Source organism: Mustela lutreola, chromosome 12, assembly GCF_030435805.1.
Source record: "Mustela lutreola isolate mMusLut2 chromosome 12, mMusLut2.pri, whole genome shotgun sequence".
In the NCBI taxonomy this organism is placed as follows: domain Eukaryota; kingdom Metazoa; phylum Chordata; class Mammalia; order Carnivora; family Mustelidae; genus Mustela; species Mustela lutreola.
The window spans coordinates 44,683,037-44,706,506 of record NC_081301.1 but is presented as its reverse complement, the minus strand read 5'-3'; positions in this window follow the sequence as shown (position 1 = coordinate 44,706,506).

Genomic DNA, 23,470 nt, shown 5'->3' with positions numbered 1-23,470 from the left:
TAATTTCATTAATTTTTTATTGTTAGTGTATAAGAAAGCAACTGATTTCTGTACATTGATTTTGTATTCTGCCACATTACTGAATTGCTGTATGAGTTCTAGTATTTTGGGTGTGGAATCTTTTGGGTTTTCCATATAAAGTTCATGTCATCTGCAAAGAGAGTTTAATTTCTTCTTTTCCAATTTGAATGACTTTTATTTCTTTTTGTTGTCTGATTCCTATTGCTATGACTTTTCGTACTATGTTGAACAAGAATGGTGAGAGTGGACATCCTTGTCGTGTTCCTGATCTCAAAGGGACAGATTTCATAGTATTTGTTTTATTTATCCCAAAAAATTTTAAAAAAATTAAAATCATGGTTCAAAAAGAGAGAGAGACTATACCTTGGTGTTGGGATCTGGCATTGGTTAGACAGCTTTCAGATAACACCAGGTAACTAGATCAGAATCTCCGCACCTCATTTTAAATTAGAAGCAGATATACTCTATGAAAGCATATTCTTCACTAAGATCTAGAGGAACAAGAATTATTTACTCAAGATGGAGTATATTGAAGAAAATGTGTTTTTTAGTTGTTATTTTGAAATTTTTGTTATTTTTAATGATCATTTTTCTGATGACATATGAATAAGCCCTTTCTTTTTCCTCTTAAATTGCTTGACTTAAAAATTCTATTTTTTAAAATTTTTTATTTTTTATAAACATATATTTTTATCCCCAGGGGTACAGGTCTGTGAATCACCAGGTTTACACACTTCACAGCACTCACCAAAGCATATGTCCATAATCCCACCACCTTCTCCCAAACCCCCTCCCCCCAGCAACCCTCAGCTTGTTTTGTGAGATTAAGAGTCACTTATGGTTTGTCTCCCTCCCAATCCCATCTTGTTTCATTGATTCTTCTCCTACCCACTTAAGCCCCCATGTTGCATCACCACTTCCTCATATCAGGGAGATCATATGATAGATGTCTTTCTCTGCTTGACTTATTTCGCTAAGCATGATACGCTCTAGTTCCATCCATGTTGTCGCAAATGGCAAGATTTCATTTCTTTTGATGGCTGCATAGTATTCCATTGTGTATATATACCACATCTTCTTGATCCATTCATCTGTTGATGGACATCTAGGTTCTTTCCATAGTTTGGCTATTGTGGACATTGCTGCTATAAACATTCGGGTGCACGTGCCCCTTTGGATCACTACGTTTGTATCTTTAGGATAAATACCCAATAGTGCAATTGCTGGGTCATAGGGCAGTTCTATTTTCAACATTTTGAGGAACCTCCATGCTGTTTTCTAGAGTGGCTGCACCAGCTTGCATTCCCAACAACAGTGTAGGAGGGTTCCCCTTTCTCCGCATCCTCGCCAGCATCTGTCATTTCCTGACTTGTTGATTTTAGCCATTCTGACTGGTGTGAGGTGATATCTCATTGTGGTTTTGATTTGTATTTCCCTGATGCCGAGTGATATGGAGCACTTTTTCATGTGTCTGTTGGCCATCTGGATGTCTTCTTTGCAGAAATTTCTGTTCATGTCCTCTGCCCATTTCTTGATTGAATTATTTGTTCTTTGGGTGTTGAGTTTGCTAAGTTCTTTATAGATTCTGGACACTAGTCCTTTATCTGATATGTCGTTTGCAAATATCTTCTCCCATTCTGTCAGTTGTCTTTTGATTTTGTTAACTGTTTCCTTTGCTGTGCAAAAGCTTTTGATCTTGATGAAATCCCAATAGTTCATTTTTACCCTTGCTTCCCTTGCCTTTTGCGTTGTTCCTAGGAAGATGTTGCTGCGGCAGAGGTCGAAGAGGTTGCTGCCTGTGTTCTCCTCAAGGATTTTGATGGATTCCTTTCGCACATTGAGGTCCTTGATCCATTTTGAGTCTATTTTTGTGTGTGGTGTAAAGAAATGGTCCAATTTCATTTTTCTGCATGTGGCTGTCAAATTTTCCCAGCACCATTTATTGAAGAGGCTGTCTTTTTTCCATTGGACATTCTTTCCTGCTTTGTTGAAGATTAGTTGGCCATAGAGTTGAGGGTCTATTTCTGGGCTCTCTATTCTGTTCCATTGACCTATGGACCTATGTGTCTGTATTTGTGCCAGTACCATGCTGTCTTGATAATGACAGCTTTGTAATAGAGCTTGACATCTGGAATTGTGATGCCACCAACGTTGGCTTTCTTTTTCAATATCCCTTTGGCTATTCGAGGTCTTTTCTGGTTCCATATAAATTTTAGCATTATTTGTTCCATTTCTTTGAAAAATATGGATGGTAATTTGATAGGAATTGCATTAAATGTGTAGATTGCTTTAGGTAGCATAGGCATTTTCACAATATTTATTCTTCCAATCCAGGAGCATGGAGCATTTTTCCATTTCTTTGTGTCTTCCTCAATTTCTTTCATGAGTACTTTATAGTTTTCTGAGTATAGATTCTGTGTCTCTTTGGTTAGGTTTATTCCTAGGTATCTTATGATTTTGGATGCAATTGTAAATGCATCCTTAATTTCTCTTTCTTCTGTCTTGCTGTTGGTGTAGAGAAATGCAACTGATTTCTGTGCATTTATTTTATATCCTGACACTTTACTGAATTCCTGTATAAGTTCTAGCAGGTTTGGAGTGGAGTGTTTTGGGTTTTCCACATATAGTATCATATCATCTGCGAAGAGTGGTAATTTGACTTCTTTTTTGCTGATTTGGATGCCTTTAATTTCCTTTTGTTGTCTGATTGCTGAGGCTAGGACTTCTAGTACTATGTTGAATAGCAGTAGTGATAATGGACATCCCTGCCATGTTCCTGACCTTAGTGGAAAAGCTTTCAGTTTTTCTCCATTGAGAATGATATTTGCGGTGGGTTTTTCATAGATGGCTTTGATGATATTGAGGTATGTGCCCTCTATCCCTACACTTTGTAGAGTTTTGATCAGGAAGGGATGCTGTACTTTGTCAAATGCTTTTTCAGCATCTATTGAGAGTATCATATGGTTCTTGTTCTTTCTTTTATTGATGTGTTGTATCACATTGACTGATTTGCGGATGTTGAACCAACCTTGCAGCCCTGGAATAAATCCCACTTGGTCATGGTGAATAATCTTTTTAATGTACTGTTGAATCCTATTGGCTAGTATTTTGGTGAGTATTTTCGCATCTGTGTTCATCAAGGATATTGGTCTATAGCTCTCTTTTTTGGTGGGATCCTTGTCTGTTTTGGGATCAAGGTGATGCTGGCCTCATAAAATGAGTTTGGAAGTTTTCCTTCCATTTCTATTTTTTGGAACAGTTTCAGGAGAATAGGAATTAGTTCTTCTTTAAATGTTTGGTAGAATCCCCCCGGGAAGCCGTCTGGCCCTGGGCTTTTGTTTGTTTGGAGATTTTTAATGACTGTTTCAATTTCCTTACTGGTTATGGGTCTGTTCAGGCTTTCTATTTCTTCCTGGTTCAGTTGTGGTAGTTTATTTGTTTCTAGGAATGCATCCATTTCTTCCAGATTGTCAAATTTATTGGCGTAGAGTTGCTCATAGTATGTTCTTATAATAGTTTGTATTTCTTTGGTGTTAGTTGTGATCTCTCCTCTTTCATTCATGATTTTATTTATTTGGGTCCTTTCTCTTTTCTTTTTGATAAGTCGGGCCAGGGGTTTATCAATTTTATTAATTCTTTCAAAGAACCAGCTCCTAGTTTCGTTGATTTGTTCTATTGTTTTTTAGTTTCTATTTAATTGATTTCTGCTCTGATCCTTATGATTTCTCTTCTCCTGCTGGGCTTAGGGTTTCTTTCTTGTTCTTTCTCCAGCTCCTTTAGGTGTAGGGTTAGGTTGTGTACCTGAGACCTTTCTTGTTTCTTGAGAAAGGCTTGTACCGCTATATATTTTCCTCTCAGGACTGCCTTTGTTGTGTCCCACAGATTTTGAACCAGTGTATTTTCATTATCATTTGTTTTCATGATTTTTTTCAATTCTTCTTTAATTTCTCGGTTGACCCATTCATTCTTTAGAAGGATGCTGTTTAGTCTCCATGTATTTGGGTTCTTTCCAAACTTCCTTTTGTGGTTGAGTTCTAGCTTTAGAGCATTGTGGTCTGAAAATATGCAGGGAATGATCCCAATCTTTTGATACCGGTTGAGTCCTGATTTAGGACCGAGGATGTGATCTATTCTGGAGAATGTTCCATGCGCACTAGAGAAGAATGTGTATTCTGTTGCTTTGGGATGAAATGTTCTGAATATATCTGTGATGTCCATCTGGTCCAGTGTGTCGTTTAAGGCCTTTATTTCCTTGCTGATCTTTTGCTTGGATGATCTGTCCATTTCAGTGAGGGGAGTGTTAAAGTCCCCTACTATTATTGTATTATTGTTGATGTGTTTCTTTGATTTTGTTATTAATTGGTTTATATAATTGGCTGCTCCCACATTGGGGGCATAGATATTTAAAATTGTTAGATCTTCTTGTTGGACAGACCCTTTGAGTATGATATAGTGTCCTTCCTCATCTCTTATTATAGTCTTTGGCTTAAAATCTAATTGATCTGATATAAGGATTGCCACTCCTGCTTTCTTCTGATGTTCATTAGCATGGTAAATTCTTTTCCACCCCCTCACTTTAAATCTGGAGGTGTCTTCGGGCTTAAAATGAGTTTCTTGGAGGCAACATATAGATGGGTTTTGTTTTTTTATCCATTCTGATACCCTGTGTCTTTTGACAGGGGCATTTAGCCCATTAACATTCAGGGTAACTATTGAGAGATATGAATTTAGTGCCATTGTATTGCCTGTAAGGTGACTGTTACTGTATATGGTCTCTGTTCCTTTCTGATCTACCACTTGTAGGCTCTCTCTTTGCTTAGAGGACCCCTTTCAATATTTCCTGTAGAGCTGGTTTGGTGTTTGCAAATTCTTTCAGTTTTTGTTTGTCCTGGAAGCTTTTAATCTCTCCTTTTATTTTCAATGATAGCCTAGCTGGATATAGTATTCTTGGCTGCATGTTTTTCTCGTTTAGTGCTCTGAAAATATCATGCCAGCTCTTTCTGGCCTGCCAGGTCTCTGTGGATAAGTCAGCTGCCAATCTAATATTTTTACCATTGTATGTTACAGACTTCTTTTCCCGGGCTGCTTTCAGGATTTTCTCTTTGTCATTGAGACTTGTAAATTTTACTATTAGGTGACGGGGTGTGGGCCTATTCTTATTGATTTTGAGGGGCGTTCTCTGAACCTCCTGAATTTTGATGCTCGTTCCCTTTGCCATATTGGGGAAATTCTCCCCAATAATTCTCTCCAGTATACTTTCTACTCCCCTCTCTGTTTCTTCTTCTTCTGGAATCCCAATTATTCTAATGTTGTTTCGTCTTATGGTGTCACTTATCTCTCGAATTCTCCCCTCGTGGTCCAGTAGCTGTTTGTCCCTCTTTTGCTCAGCTTCTTTATTCTCTGCCATTTGGTCTTCTATATCACTAATTCTTTCTTCTGCCTCATTTATCCTAGCAGTGAGAGCCTCCATTTTTGATTGCACCTCATTAATAGCTTTTTTGATTTCAACTTGGTTAGATTTTAGTTCTTTTATTTCTCCAGAAAGGGCTTTTGTATCTCTCGAGAGGGTTTCTCTAATATCTTCCATGCCTTTTTCGAGCCCGGCTAGAACCTTGAAAATTGTCATTCTGAACTCTAGATCTTACATATTACCAATGTCTGTATTGATTACGTCCCTAGCTTTCGGTACTGCCTCTTGTTCTTTTTTTTGTGTTGAATTTTTCCGTCTTGTCATTTTGTCCAGATAAGAGTATATGAAGGGGCAAGTAAAATACTAAAAGGGTGGCAACAACCCCAGGAAAATGTGCTTTAACCAAATTAGAAGAGATCCAAAATTGTGAGGGGGGAGAAAGGGGATAAAAAAGGAGGTTCAAAAAGGAAGAAAGAAAAAATAAAAAGAAAAAAGAAAAAAAAAAGAAAAGAATTAAAAAAAAGAAAACACCTAAGAAAAATGTAAAAAAGAAAAAATATATATATTAGATAAACTAGTAAAAAATCATTAAAAACGAAAAAGGTAACAGTTAAAAAAAAATTTACCCGAAGGCGAGAAAAAAAAAAAATGAAAAAGAAAAAAATTAAATTAACTGCAAGACTAAAAAAAATCACAAGGAAAAAGCCATGAGTTCCGTGCTTGGCTTTCTCCGCCTCTAGAATTCTGCTGCTCTCCTTGGTATTGAAACCGCACTCCTTGGTAGGTGAACTTTGTCTTGGCCGGATTTCTTGTTGATCTTCTGGGGGAGGGGCCTGTTGTAGTGATTCTCAAGTGTCTTTGCCCCAGGCGGAATTACTCCGCCCTTACCCGGGGCCGGGTTGAGTAATCTGCTCGGATTTGCTTTCAGGAGCTTTTGTTCCCTGAGCGCTTTCCGTAGAGTTCCGGAGGACGGGAATACAAATGGCGGCCTCTTGGTCTCCGGCCTGGAGGAGCTGAGAGCCCAGGGCCGCACTCCTCAATGTGCCCTCAGAGAACAGCACCCAGTTACTCCTGTCTGCCTGACCTCCGGCCGCGCTCCGAGCTCACCGAGCCTGCGACCGGTTCAAGGTAACCCCGAGCTGCGAGCTTACTGTCGGCTTTGTCTCTGTAGCCCGCTTTCCCGTTCCAATACCTGCAAGCTCTGCGACACTCAGACACCCCCGATCCTTCTGTGACCCTGCGGGACCTGAGGCCACGCTGACCCCGCGTGGGCTTCGCCCCGGTTTAGCCTCTGGAGCGATGTCCCTCAGCAGAACAGACTTTTAAAAGTCCTGATTTTGTGCACGGTTGCTCTGCCGCTTGCCGGGAGCCGGCCCCTCCCCCCGGGGTCTATCTTCCCGTCGCTTTGGATTCACTTCTCCGCCGGTCCTACCTTTCAGAAACTGGTTGTTTTTCTGTTTCCAGAATTGCTGTTCTTCTTCTCTTGGATCTGCCGATGGATTTTCAGGTGTTTGCAATCTTTAGATATGCTATCTAGCTGATCTCCAGCTAGCTGAAGTAGTCTCAGCCTGCTACTTCTCCGCCATCTTGACTCCTCCCAAAAATTCTATTTTTGAAAAATGAAATTTTTAATGATTTTCAATTCTTACTAATTAATCGAATTTCAGAAACAGATGCTTTTACTGAGGTACTCTGTTTTCATGGTAACATAATTTTTTCATAGGTGCAATAAGAATATTCATAGCATTAGACTAATTGATTGTGAGACCAAAGCCAAACCTATTGTGCCTTTTAAGAATACATTTTATTTCATATAATCAACTATTGCATACCATCATTAAAAATTGAGAGCTATATTTCATATGTGGAATGACTGCCTCCCAAGTCCCTTCTTGAATTCCTGAGTAGTAACTGAACTTGATTTGCAAAGAGAGACTACCAGCCTCAGTGGCTGACCAGAGGACCAGAATGACATATTCTAGAAGTAGAGAAGCACTGGGCCATAGGGAGATGAGAACTGGTGTGTGTGTGGGCACAGATCCAATGGATAATTTCCTCTAGTGATACAATGTTTTCAGCTGCAATTTTATATGACTCTTCTGAAGGTGACAAAAAAAAAATTAACATTCAGTTATATTTGTTGCAAAGTTATGGTCAACTCAGTAATAAAATGATAAATCCACCTTTATTTATTTCCAATGAATATTATAAACATATATTTAAAAATACAGAAAGATACACAGAAAGGTGATATCATAGTTTTAAACCCAAGGAATGAAGGGAGATTAAACATTTGAACTGGAAATAGTTCACAATAAGACTTGGTGTTTATCTGCATATCTACTATATCTTCCTCCTTTTTAAGGGTACTGATTTATTTAGCTATGGTGTATTTTAAAATAATTTTTGGCTTTAATCAAGCATTTCCTGAAATGGATATTTTAAAGACTCCTTCTTAGAAAAACTATAAAATAGAATTACATCATGAAACAAAGTAGAGTAAGGAAATAGAATGGCTCCATTTTTAGTCTGGCAAACTGCAATGAAAATCACTTAAGAAATCACAATAATCTTAAGCATAATGGACTATTTTCAAGAACAAGGGACAGTTTCACAGATATATATCCTTCTTCAATTGGGTAGACACTACATTGTTCTTGAGAACTAAAATATTCCCTTGAACCATGTGTAAGGAATCCCTTTGATTTATTTTTTAAGAAATGGAACAGGGGTGCCTGGGTGGCTCAGTGGGTTAAGCCCCTGCCTTCAGCTCAGGTCATGATCACAGGGTCCTGGGATCTAGCCCTGCATAAGGTTCTCTGCTTAGCAAGGAGTCTGCTTACTCCTCTCTCTCTGCCTGTTTCTCTGCCTACTTGTGATCTCTCTGTCAAATAAATAAACAAAATCTTTTAAAAAATGGAACAAACAAACTTGGGAAACATACATTAGAAAATGGAGTGATTATGAGAACGATATACTTCAATCAAAGAATTGAATTTCTTAAGAGTGAAGAAGTACCCTCTTGTGAGAGAAGCAGCTAAGTATAGAGGCCTGATGTTAGACCCTGAAAGATCTACCCAAGATGACTCAAGGATATTCTCTTGTGAAGAATGAAAATCTGAATTTAAATATTGAACCTGAAAATTGTCTTTAACTTAACCAGAAGACAGTCTTTATCTACCTTAGACTTTTTTTTTTTTTTTTTCTAACTTGTTACACTGAATTGAATCAGTTTATTTGGTATTAATAGAGGCCTGGAGTAATACTGTTGTATTATAAGTCCTGAAGAAAATGAAAAGATTCAGGGCCTTTCCCAAACCCTGTTCCTGTCAGCTCTGGTAGCTTTGAAGCTTGAGCATCATCCTATCAAAACACTTCCTCCAGGAGATAAAAGAGTTTTATGCATCACAGTGCATGGTGGCAGGAGCTGCTGCAAGTAGTAAGCTAGGCTGGAGCTCCAAACACAATGGAACAGCGTGGACACTAAGAAGCCTCTCCTAAGCAGGTAGCTCAGAAATGTGATAAGACCCAACTTTGGTGTATCCTGCCAAATCAGAGGAAACAGGCCTTTAAGACAAGAAATAAAGAAGGAAATATCTGTTTCACACTGAGATTTATTTACTTTTAAATGTGGAACTTTTCCAGGAAAAAAAATAAAAAAAGAATATCTAGAAATATTGATATTAAATCTGTGGCCTTTAACTAACACCTTTTGTCAGAAATATAAATCTTTATGTTCTGTAACTGTAACCCTAAAATAAAAATGGAAAAAGTGGGTGAGTTAACATAACATAGTGACATATTTTTAACTATTATTAAAAAGATCATTTATTTTAATAACACAGAAGTTGTATTCCTTTGTCATAGTTGTCTGCATAATTAAGAAAAAAGAGTATCCTATATAGTCCCTATATTAAAGAGAAATGCTGTGAAAGATGAATCATTCTGTGCTACTTTATAATTCCTTGTTATAGTTAAAGACTATGTGTCTACTTGCTTCTTTGCTACCTTTTCTACTCTCCTCATCCAGTCTTAGAAACAATGAATAAATCCACCCTACATCCTACCCCCTTGACCTCTTAATTATACTAATATCCAGCAGCATGTTTTCAGTAGGGCTTCACTTCTTATCTGCATGTCCCCTGGCATACCCCTGCAGCTCTCCCTAGCATAGCCCCATATCTGAGTTTCCTCATAGGTGACCCTAATTACATGCTGTCTCTCTTAGTGTTTCCCCAAATTCCTCTGTGGATAAAAATTATTTGAAATAGTCATTAAACACGTTCCCAAGCTCGACCTCAGACTTATAAAATCTCTAGATCTCATGATAGGCTCATTTTACATTAGGCAAATCTAGGAAAAGAATGCTGTAATGTATTACTTCCTCTCCATTCCCTTTTTGTTGGCTATCTATTACATTACTGTAGTTGCCAATGAATTTTGTTGATTATTGTTTTAATCTCTCTTACATTAGGTATACTGTAAACACCATGGTCAGAATTTGCTTTCTATAGTTGAAAAATTGATGAACACACTTAATATTTCAGAAGTCTGTGTTGCCTTGTAATTACATGGAGATTGGAAACAAAATACATTTAATGTGGTATGAAGCCGAAAGCTGGTTTGCTCACTTGCAGAATGCTGTGAATTAACAGGGGCCCAACCCTCAAGAACGTGCTACATCTAAGTTCTCTGCACACCTGGCTGCCTTATTCTCCCAGCACTCCAGAAATTCTGGGGCTGCCCTCAGGTTATTTGTAATGTACAATTTTTAGTTTCTCAAATGATGACCTATATTTAAATTCATTTAAAACAAAGTTGACTTGAAAACAGCCAAATTCTTTGAAAATGCAAGTTGATTTTGCTGAGTTCCTTTCATATTTTTAGTAGCCAAGAGGCAGGGGAAGCCAAGAAAGATTGTTTGAGAAGATGCTGAAACTTTAAAGATGCCCTGTTTCTCCCAAAGTGCTGTCAACTACTATATCAAATAGAAAGAGGCTTTCAACCACGAAAACTTTTTGTCTAATGCCATTCTAGGGAAAAAACTGAGCAGGGAATTGTGGCTGCATAGGGGAATGATATGATGACTATTTTAAAAAGTATAATAGCTGATGAGTTCCTGAGGAAAACAGCAATGTATTATTAATATTAGTGCTCTGCACTGAAGTTGGCTGGTTGAGATTTCTGATTCTGACTTCTCCTCACAGAAGAGTTTTAAATAACAAGTGGATCAGTGTTGCAGTACCTCAAGAAACTCATTTCAGATTCTGTTTAAGAATATAAACCTAGACAACACCATCGAGATTTTTCTGATTTTAGACTAAACCCTGATGCATACATGTTCTTTAAAGAAAATGGATGGTTATGAAAGGTGAAGAATCAAAATAGATGACAATGATGACGATATATATATATATTTTTTTACACAATGCAGCCTTGAAGAAATGAAAACAAGATAAAAAACCACAAGTACACCAGAATCTGAGAGACATGTTTGTGTCCAAGACAGATTCAACTGAGATGTATGAAAAAGGAATCAATGAAACTAAGCATTAAGAATTTAGTAGAATAGTGACATCACCAAGATGGCGTCATAGGTTATTATTGCCTTTCCTCTTCCTCACCAGAACACCTAACAACTATTCAAAGACATGACTGAAAGCACTCTCCTGCATCACAGAGATCAAGACAGTCTGCATTAGAATTGTTAGAAAGTGGCTACTCATTGACCATGTTGCCACTCCCCCAGGCCAGCACAGTACCATGCAAAGAGGTCTACCCACCCAGGCAAGAGAGCTGAGACACAGCCCCACTCGCTGTGGAGAGTGTTGTCCAGACCTACCTGACTAGAAAGGTTGGTGATGACTCCTTGAAGCTACGTGGTCCAGAGGCACTGGAGTTAGAAGTGGGCAGACAGGGCCAATACTTCATAGAACAAAGCCAGGGGCCTTATTCAGTCAGGGAACTTGGGGTACAGGTTGGCTTGAATTAAGACAACAAAGAACTTTAACAGTTTTAAAGGTACTTTTACCACTACATCTGGACAGGGATGCTAATTTGTAGTACTGCTTATCAGTAAATTCGGCCTAACTACAGAACATATCCAGAGCACAATGGAAGCTGTATAGCCCATAAATCAGCCCTTTGTTCAGGGCACTTGAACAGAGAATGCAATCTTTGTCTTCCCTAGTCTGCTGGGGAAAATCAGTGGCCTCACTTGACTAGGAAATGTGATGCATATTCTGGTCTGAGTTGGGTACCCAATCAATGAGCTGTACAGGTCCTGAGTTTCTGGGAAACATTTATATGTTTACAAGCCATATATCTGATAGGGGATAATATCCAAAATGTGTAAAGAATTCATAAAACTCAATAGTCAGGAAAAAAAAAAAAGCCAATTAAACACATGGGCAAAGGACCAAAATTGACATTTTTTTCAAAGAAGATACCCAAAAGGCCACCATGTACATGAGAAGGTGATCAACATCACTAGGCAAAATGCAAATTAAAACCACAATGAGCTATGAGCTCCTGCCTGTAGAATGGCCATTAACAAAAAGACACACATAACAAATGCTGGTATGGATGAGAAGAAAGAGAAATCCTTGTACACCTGTTGGTGGGCTTGTCAATTGGTACAGCCACTATGGAAACAATATGAATATCTTAAAAAAATTCAAAATAAAATTACCATAAAATCCATTAATTCCACTTTCAGGAATAGGTCCAAAGTAAATGAAATCACTAACTCAAAAGGATATCTGCACCATCATATCCACAGAAACATCATTTACAATAGCCAAGAAGGCATGAAAATATCCTAAGTGTCCATGTATGAATGAATGGATAAATAAGTTTGTATGTATACACATACACACACATATATATGTATATATGTAATAATATATGATATACCAGACACATTAGAATATTATTTAGCCATGAAAAGATCAGAAAATCCTACCATTTGTGACAACGTATTGGTCCTTGAGAGCATTACTCTAAGTGATATAAATTGGAAAACAATGCTTAATGGATGATCTCTCTGACATGTGGGATTATAAAGAAAAAAACTTATGAACTTATGGTAAAAAAGATCAGACTTGTAGTTATTAGAGGTTGAGAGTGGGGACAAGGGAGATTCAAGAAGATAGTCAAATTTGCAGCTAGAAGATAAATAAGTACTTAGAATATAATATATGGCATGATGACTATAGCTAACACTGCCATATGGTATATAAAATTGTGGAGAGTAAATCCTATGAGTTCTCATCAGAAGGAGAATTTTTTTTTTCCTCTCTTTTCTTTTCTTTTTGTATCAATATGAGAAGATAGATGATGAACCTAAGGTACTAATCACTTCACAATATATGTAAATCAAACCATCATACTATATGGTTTAAATTTACAGTGATCTATGTCAATGATTACCAGTAAAACTGAAGGTAAAAAAAGTCTAATTTTTTAAATTGAATTACCATAGGGATCCTCAGGCTATCTGCATCCTACATAGTGAGAAAGGTTTGGGGAATTTTGCTGGACACTACATGAGGATTTCCCACTCCACTCTGCTAATCTGAGAAAGTTAAGTAGTTTGCTCTAATATTTTTGTGTTTGAGGCATCAAAATTTCTCTGCATATCTGGCCCCATGATGGGTCCAGGTAACATAAGCCAGATAATCCTATTAAATAATTGCTTTATTTAGTTGACTCTGATTAGAGACAAACCCCAGTTCCTCCCCCTTCCCCCACTGGAGTCAAAGAGGCGTTTACACAATTCTTAGAGATGTAATAGAAGGAAAGTGAGGGGACATATTTATTAGTTAAAGTGCATGTTTTATTGAAGTGGCGGGGGTGTGGGAGGTTGGGGTACCAGGTGGTGGGTATTATAGAGGGCACGGATTGCATGGAGCACTGGGTGTGGTGAAAAAGTAATGAATACTGTTTTTCTGAAAATAAATATATTGAAAAAAAATAAATAAAGTGCATGTTTTTCTTGAATGCACATCAAGAATCCCCAGAAAGTTCTGGAGGTGAAGGGAGGAAAAGAGACTGGATCTATTCACGGTTGCCCTTTAGGGCTTAATAAAGTTTCTTGCCGTTTTTCTCACAGCTTGATAGAAGTGGACTAATGGTGAAGAGATCTGTGATCCCACTCCACAGCCTCCAGGCTAAACAAGCTAATGAAGTAGAAAAATGATATTGATAGAACTACCCTGCCTTTTATAAGTATTCCCCACCAGATGGAAACTGCTCAGTGTTTGTGTTTAATCTTATATGACCTCAATCATCTTTTTTTGGCTCTGAATACTAAATGGCTGGCTTGTTATTTAGCCACCATAAACTTAAAAGAATCCCACTCTAAGTTCCTGACCATACTTTAATACCGTGCACAAAGCAAAGGCAACAATATATTTTTTTTTCCTTTTTTTCTTAAGAGGTAAAAGATTAAATGGCTATTTCAAGACTGAATGCTAGAAAAGTCGTAGAGATAAGCATTTTATTTGATGGCTTCTGTAGTGTAAATGTTCCCTTTCCCATCTCTAGATACAACACAAAACTAAAAAATGATGGGGGGGTGCTTTTGTGAAATTCTGGACATTGGTATATTAAAATGAAAAGTTATTTCCAACCCTATAGAATTTATCAATTGAATATAACCCTCTTGATAGGAGAGGCTTTATCTATTTTGCTTTCCACCATCTCTGCAAAAGCCTGAAGAGTGACACATGATTGATGTCAGAATTACCCAAATAGTTTAAAGAATCAAACCACTTTACTGTACTTGCCAGTTGTTAATTAAATGTTATCCCTATCAATTCTGTCTTTCCTGGAGAATGCTTTGTTTTACTCTTCTGAATTTCATTTTAAAACTTGGTGTTATTTTACAAAACAGAGAAGTGTCTTTGATTCGCGTTCTCCAAATTATGGGAAGAGAAACCAGGATATGGTAAATCATTTTCAAGAGCACTTCAACATACTTGCCCTTAACTTTCAACAGAAAATTTATTGAACAACTCACAAAACTGCATAAGAGTTATCTTGTAGCTCAGCCAGAGAACTACAAGGCCACATCAGTTAAACCTTGGCATTTCTTATCTCCTGATATGCCAAATAGCCATCCAAAAAAATAGTTGTACAAATTTAACAGACTATTTCTATCAAAAATGTGGGGTAGGAATGTCTGAAAAACTATAAAATACCTCTAGAGAATTGTACTAAATGTCTAGCTGTTGGGTTGGTTAAAAGAAGGCAATACTTTAAAATGTATCACTTCAAAGGAATCACAATGGGTTTCTAGAAGCAGCAAAGCACTTATGCTCTACGCTTCCCAGAATTTTTAGTTTCCCCAGCACACCAACTATTAACAGTGATTCACATTCTTTCTTATTATTTGACATTTTAATAAGGAGAGATGAAATTATGTCATGTTCAATAAAAATTAGTAAAAATTGATAGGTGATTGTTTTCATCAGGAACTTCTCTACTTTTGTTTGGGTAAAGATCATACTTCTTTTGCTGTTACATTTTGGAATTGACTTTTCAGAAAAAACAAATAAATTTCACTTAAACAAATATCAATTATCTTTAGAGATAGGTTTGTTAAGCCTTGTCTCAAATCTACCTCAAGGTATCAGGTTGATCTCAGGTTCCCATATTAGTTCTATTGGGATATTTTATACTTGCTGGATCTCTTCTGTTCGGGGAAGTTGTCCCAGCATACTATTCTCATGAGGCACTGGACGTAAACTCTTACATTATGGCAAAACTCGACAAGACAGAATAATTGCATTTAAATAGGTATTAGAAAATAAACCTGTTGTGTTATGAGAGTTAACTTTGGTAGGTTGGAAGGGAATGGGCACGCATATATGGTCAAATACAGAATGTCTCCAGTGTTGTGCTGTAGGGTTGTTGTCAATTCTGTCAATCAGACGGAGGCTAGAGGTCATTTTTTTTTAATTATTATTATTTTTTTTTTTTTTGCCAACAGCTATTAGGGTGGTCAATAATAACAATGAATAGCACTTATCTCCCTTCTACTATGTACTCCGAAAGATATAGTAAGATTTCTGTTTCACAGATGAGGAACATAAAGCTGAAAGTAATTGCTCTTTGCTCAAGCTCCCAAAGTTACAAAGTGAATGGATGTCACATTGAAAACAAGGTCTCTTTTTTGCCACAGCTTAGTATTTTAGCCAGGGTGCTGAAGTAGGTATGGAAGTCTAATGTGGGAATGCTGAGGAAGAAAAAACTATTTCTATTCTCACAGGATAATTAGTCCCAATAAAAAAGTGAGTCAAAACTTACTGAAGGAAAATTATCAAGTCATTCCTTTCCCAAATTCTATTTCTCGTTAACATAAATGAGATCTCTAAGAAAGTTCTGAAGTAACAGCCATAGAGATTTTAAATAATTAATTATTAATATACAGTTGGCAAGTTTAGTATTTGTCATTTCTCAATAATCACTTTTGTATGTTAATTATTAACTCTGCCCCTTCTAATAAACAGCTGTTTTACAAAGTCTGGAGGGAGATATTTACAGGATCTCTAGAGTATAGGCAGGAGTGGACTGTTATGAGTTGGTGTAGGCACACAGATTTACGTTCATAACAGTAAAGAATGACTTGTGGAGAATTTCTGGAAATGGGGCTGGATTGAGTAAAATGAATTCTAGTAGCATATACTTATATTTCCACTATTTAGGCAGTCTTATTTAGATTTGAACTATGTAATTTATTTACATTATCTGCTTCCAGGGTATGTTGTCTGATATTTATCTATCTATCTATATATATATATAATATATATTATCTGTATACATAGCATATTGTATATGATATTATATATATAGTGTGTGTTTGTCTACATATCTCAACCAATTTCTTTTTTCTTTTAAATATTTTATTTATTTATTTGACAGAGATCACAAGTAGGCAAAGAGGCAAGGAGAGAAAGAGAGAGAGGGAAGCAGGCTCTCCGCTGGGTAGAGAGCCCGATGTGAGGCTCGATCCCAGGACCCTGAGATCATGACAGCCGAAGGGAGAGGCTTTAACTCACTGAGCCACCCGGGTTCCCCTCAACCCATTTCTGTACTTTTTTGGTCTAAAGAAATGAGCTAAAATTTTCTAATATTACATCTCTGTAAACTTTTCCCTTACATGTTCTGTTACTTTGGTGTATGTATTAATATGTCATTTTTGGTCATTTGACACAAGCAGATTTCTGACATTTTATCTTCTCTAAGCCTTGTAATCTTTCAGTGAAGGGGTTACAAAGTAGTATATGATTGTTTCAGCTTTTCTCCATTCTAGCCAATGCCCATTATGGTCATCCTTTTTAAATTTTAACCATTTTAAGGAGTAAGAAGCAGTATCTCATTATGATTTTCATGTGCATATCCCTGGTAATAATATTGCTCAACATATTTTCATATGTTTATTTGCCGTAGGGATATATTTCTTGTTTTTCACCTCATGCTGCCCTAATTTTAAGTCAATTCACTTTCTTTTTTTAACAGAATTAGAAACTATTTTTATAAGTTCTATACCATCTTTTTTTATGCTTTTTAAAAATGTTGTTTTACTGTCTTCTGGCCTTTGTAGTTTCAGGAAAGAAACCCACTGTAATTAAAATAAATTTTCCCTGTATGTAATATGAGATATTTAATTGATTGCATAAGATTTACTCTTTGCCTTTCTTGGTTTCTTTCTTTCTTTTTTAAAAGATTTTACTTATTTGACAGACAGAGATCACAATTAGGTAGAGAGGCAGGGGGTGGCAGGGGGCGGGGAGCAGTCTCCCGGCTGAGCAGAGAGCCCAATGTGGGACTCGATCTCAGGACTCTGAGGTCATGACCTGTGCTGAAAGCTGAGGCTGAACCACTGAGCCACCCAGGTGCCTTTTTGCCTTTCTTTAAAACAAAACAAAAAAACAAAAACTTGACTGTTATATGCCTGTGCATTATTCTTTTTGAATTTATTTTTTATGGAGTTTTCTGTATTTCATGAAACTGTACATGTATTATTTCTATATTTCACCAAATTTGTCAAGTTTGAGGCTATTTGTTTTTCCAGTTTTTCTCTGCCCCATACTCATTCTCCTTTCCTTATGGAACTCTGGTGACATAGTTGTGGAACACTGATACAATACCATAGGTTCCTCTAGCACTGTTCATTTTGTGAAAATTATTGCATTTTCCAATTGGATAATTTATATTGATCTTTCTTCAGGTTAACTGACACTCCTGTTATCTATATTTTGTTACTAAACCGATGAGTGAATGTTTTATTTCATATACTGTATTTTTTTTATTCTTCTTTTTTAAAGTTTTATTTGTATATTTGAGAGAGAGAGTGAACTCAAGCTTGGGCTTTCAGAGGGAGAGCCCAAGGCTGGGGTGGGTGCAGGGGCTTTATTTCACAACGCTGAGGCTATAACCTGAGCCAAAACCAAGAGTCTGATACTTACCGGACTGAGCCACTTAGGCATTCCTGTATTTTTTTAAATTCTAGAATTTTATTTTGGTCTTTTTCATGTTTTGTATTTCTTTATGGTGGATTATGTCTTTTCATTTATCTTGAGTATCTTCCTTTACTTCCCTAAACTAGGTCTATTAGCTTTCATTCTTTGTCAGCCAGCCCTATACCCAGTCACTGGGGGTGCAATGCTTGGTCATTCTCTTTTCTCTTGAGAATGGGTTACATTTTCTGTGCTCCTCTTAAATTTAGTAGTTTTCATTTTAGTAATGGGACAGTGTGAATATTAATGTCATATATACTCATGATTTAATTACATTTTTTGGACATCCATTGCTATTTTTTCTCTCACAATTTTTTAATTTTAATTTTTTTTTTAAATCTTGGGAGTCAGTTAACTTAATCACACTTAAACTGCAGCCTTGACTGTGAACAACTTTGAATTTTAGCCTGTCTTTGCATGGTTCAGAAGTTAGCCAAAAATTTGGGCTGAGTTTATACAAAGAATTAGGGTTCCCTTTCTGTGGCTATCTTTTCTGGGGTTTGGTGTCTCCAGTTGCCCCAGTGTTCTCTGTCCTGATTCTAGAAAGATCAGAGTTTATTTATAGTGGGAATTACATCTACCCTGAGCTACTATCAGGGAACCTGTGCTAGCCATCAGAGTAAGGCCTCAAATAGATTACTTCAAATGTTAATTATCTCCCCCAAACAGCCTGATTTGTTTTTGTGGGGGAGGGAGGAGTTTATGTTTTTGTTTTATTTAGTCTAGAGTTTATCACTGTTATTTGCAGGAGCATTAGTTTATGAGAAGCTAATTCTCTAATCTTCCTTTTCCTTTTTTCTTTTTTTTGTCTATTTGTGGCATAAGCTTTTGTTCATCATTTTCTATTCAGTCCTTATGAATCTCTGTATTGTAGAGGCATATCCTAGTGTGTAGTTTATTCTAATCTTCTCATTCCCAATGGAGTAGCATCTAAAAAAAATGGAAACACTGGAAGTAGATACCGGTTTTTAAATTATTCTTATTCAAGTAAACACCTGAACAATTAGAAACAAGGCCTTCAAAATTGAGGTAAATACACATGTATACAGTCTAAACAAGGAAACCATTTAATTCATGTCAAAAGAAAGGATGTAAAGAGAGTATGAAAATAAATACACCTTACTCAGAATACAATGATAACATTAAGACAAGATGTCATAACAGTACATGTTTCAAAAGAACAAAGTACACATTCAGGCCTTCCACTATTTTAAGTATTTGTCTTCAATTGATACCTTTGAGTTTTTTTCTATTTAAAGAATACTAATTATGCACTAAATATTCTTTGAATTATCTAACTCTCATATTCTCTTTTATCACGTTTATTTTTATTCTTGTTTAGTGTGGTTTTCTACAAATTTTGCTTTCTATTGTGAGCTCTGCTAAGCATTTCTTCATTGCTGTTTCTGTAATAGCTTTAATATTTAACTAAAATTTGTCTCCTCCCCTCATCCAATTGATCCAACTTACTCTGTTGCTTTATCTTTTTGTTTAAATAACTGTATCTCTTTGTCCCTTTTTTCCAGGTATTTTGACCTTAATTACTTTGACAGAGCTGAAAGGCATTTTTCTCAGAGTCTACTATGCTTCCTTTGATAATTCTTAATCTGATGGATATTATCAATCTATTTGATTATTTTGTCATTTTTAAAATTTTTATTTCACTTTATATTTTGGCATCTATATATATCTCCCATTCTAGAGTCTTTCAATTTAAGACTGAACTTTGAATGAACTCAGCCTAATCTAGGTCTGCTCTTTGAACACATACACATATATACACACACACTGAGAAAAGGATTGGTGGTAGTAGAATAGGAAAAAGGCGAGAGATAGGACAGCCAGAAATTAAAATGTATTTTTCTGATACTTAATTTTCTTATCTGCCAGGCTATATTTTATTCTTTGAATTTTTAGAATGTTTTCTCAAAGCTATTTAGAATATGCCAAGAAAAATCAATAAAGTGATTTTAATAAATTTTTTATTTGTTTGACAAACACTAATTTATTATTTTCATGTGCCAAGGACTAACCTAAGATCTTTGCAGATACACTTCCTTTATCCTCACCATAACTCCACAGAGTTTATTAGACGGTTAAGTCTATCTAATTTTTGCAATTAGGTGAATTAAGACTCAGACCTATACATCTATAAAACAATGTGCTAGAAATAATATACTTGTCATCACTAGTGTGCTTATCAAGACCAATGTTGGCTGTGTCCCTTTGCCCTGAGGCATGTTTTAAGAGTTACCTTTACTTTTTTTTTTTTTTTTTTAGGTATAAGCCAAGCTGGCCTGTTAGATGCTAGTACTTCTTTGCTTTTTATTACAATTTCCCAGCTTCCTAGAATCTTCCTTTCTAAGTAATCTTACAGGATGGACTGGTCTCATTATTGGTCTCATTATGCAACCTTCTTGGCTGGGCTAATCTCATTCTTCTCTCCTATGCTAAAAATATTGAATGTCCATGAACATCCGTGTATTCGCCCACATTTTGTAACCCCGTTATAATTGAGCAGGGCCATTGGACTAGTTCTGGCAAGTGAATTTTGAAAGGCAGTGATGTGTACCTCTTCTAGACTTTGACAATATAAACATCCATCGTAACTCTCCAGCTCTCTCTCTCTCTGGAGTGATTCTAGTGGCCACGTGTTGGCATTGATGGACTCAGCAAGAATAGCAAGTAGGCTGCTAAGTCACTGCTTAGAGGAATACTACGCAGGGAATTAAGCAAACTATATCAGACTTTGAGTGAAAAATAAAATTGGGTTGTGAGCATTTAAATTTTAGAGCAATTCCAGTATATCCCAGCCCATCCTGACTAATATACTTGTTGTGATCGCATCTTAGGAATTGCTTCCCATGACATACTCAAATTAAATGGTGGTAAGAGCCATGCGTAGAAAATATACCTGAATAATTTACTTTAATAGTTCAGGTCTTCAGAGGATATTTAATATAATTCGTGTTAATAAAGTAACATATGTATTTTTTTCCATCTGTGTACAATAAAGTAAGACTCTGTTACCAAGAGCAATGAAAGGATTAGCTATTCTGATTAAATTTCTAAGAGGAGGACAATGAAAAACATTGCTTGTTTTCGGTTACTGGTGTTAAAAAGCTTCACCAGATATATTTATTGGCTTATCTAATTACTGAAAATATCATGACTTTACTTTTGATCACTTATAATCTGAAATAGACTTGTATTCATGATTGGTTCAACTATAATAATTGAGACTCTATGGCTGGCACTATTGGTTAGCTCCAAGTTTGTAATAAAATGTAGCTTATAGGATTTGATGATATAATACACAATAAATTTTTGTTGTTGTTGTTGTTGTTTATTGGACAGAGGGAGAGAGAGAGCACAAGTAGGCAGAGAAGCAGGCAGAGACAGACAGGGAAGCAGGCTCCCTGCTGAGCAGAGAGCCCAATGCGGGGCTTGATCCCAGGACCCTGAGATCATGACCTTAGCCGAAGGCAGAGGCTTAACCCACTGAGCCACCCTGGTGCCCCCACAACAATTTTTAATTACCTAGTAAGCACCATAGCAAGAACATAAACAAAGTATTGTGAAAGATGAGAGACAAGAAGGACAAAATCAGTTACTGATAACTGACCTTAATAAGTGAGTTAATATTTGAACATGTATTTAATTTTTTAAAATCTAATTTTAGCTTATCTTGTATTCATGTCTGTGAAAAGCATACTTTTTTCCCAGATGTTTTAAAAATAGATGATACATATTAAAACAGTTATTCCTAAGTGCTTTTTTTGTGAGAGAATGCTGGAGAATAGAATTGAAAGAATAGAATTTTTAATGCCATAGACTGCTATTTGGCATTTATAATTCTTTTTTTTTAAGATTTTATTTATTCTTTTGACAGACAGAGATCATAAGTAGGCAGAGAGACAGGCAGAGAGAGGGAAGGAGGAAGCAGGCTCCCTGCTGAGCAGAGAGCCCGAAGTGGGGCTCGATTCCAGGACCCTGGGATCATGACCTGAGCTGACTGAAGGCAGAGGTTTTAACCCACTGAGCCACCCAGGCACCTCTGGCATTTATGATTCTTTAACTTAACTTACTTCTCTTTTTTTTTTTTTACTTCAGGGTAGGCCTGGCTTGCTTCTCCCTAATATGTGGACATTTATAGAGTAATTTTGACGTACATGGTCTATCTTTCTACCAGGTAAGAAAACACTGTAATCTTTTAGGTTTACATCTGAAGAATGTCAAAAGAAGAAAAACACAGTGAATTGTCCAAAGATAACCCAAGTGGTCCTTCTTTGCATCACTTCACTTGGAGGAAATAAAATATCTATCTTAGCTATATATACAGGCTATAATCCAGCTCAAGACAACACAAGAGCTTGAACCATAAAGGATTATGACATAAAAGGCAGAAGATAATGTAAGTGTAATCTAATGTAAAATAAATGGAATAGAACCATGTTTGCTTCAGACAACCCACTCAAAACCCACAAGCTGACAACATTGCCAAAAATTTCTAGGTTTACAAAAGCACCCACACTGTGATTCTAACACGAACATTTATATCATTTACAATGATAGTTCTGAAACTGAGTATTTGGTGACTTGTCTTTTTCTGTTTTCCCTTCCGCCGAGTTGAGTTGCTGATGCAAAAGTCTGGGCATATTCTAATGTAATAAAAAATGTAACACAAAGCCCACAAAGCCAGTAAATACCCTCTTTGTCTCTGATGCATGTCAGGAAATTGAAGTAAATAGATTTAAAACTCTAACATTACAGACGATGAGATTAAAAAGCCATTAGTAGTCATAAACCCATTAGAACTCTAGGCACCAAAAGACTCTTCGAGAGAAATTTCTTGACCAGATAAAAAACATATTGATATCATCCTTCTTTCATTATTCAATAAACTATCTTATTGGATGTCTTGTTGTTAGTATTCTATTCCTTTCTGTAATGAGTGCTTTTAAACAGGGAAGTTTCGTGAGTGTCCTGCTCTTTAAAGACACAGGAAAATAAAACAACAAAAGCGACCACTTGTTTCATTCACATTATAAGTGAGGCAGTATCATTTAATGGTCTTTTTTCTGCAGGAAAAAGCATAGCTACTCTCAGTATCCCTGTCAGCTTCCTTCGTGTTTCCTCTTACTGCCCACAGCCTTCCCAGTGACCCATGACAGCTACAGCGATGAATGTCTTTTCTACTCCAGCAGATGACCAAGAAGTTGGTATTCTTATTGCTTCCGGTCAAAGTATTCATTCAAAATATTGTTTCAAGTTGAAATGAAATAACCCTAAGCCCCTCGCTTAAGACAGGACCCGAATGGGCAAGGATGCGGGAAAGGAGCATGGGATACAGAAAAGGAAAAGGTGCGGGTTAGTAGGTATGATCATCTACGGCACTGGCGGATTGATACGATGAATTAAGTGGAATGCAGTATTTTAAGACGGGAATTCATTTTATTTGTGAAAATTGCCTTCTGGCACATCCACTAAAATCCCAGATTTTTGTGTAAAATAG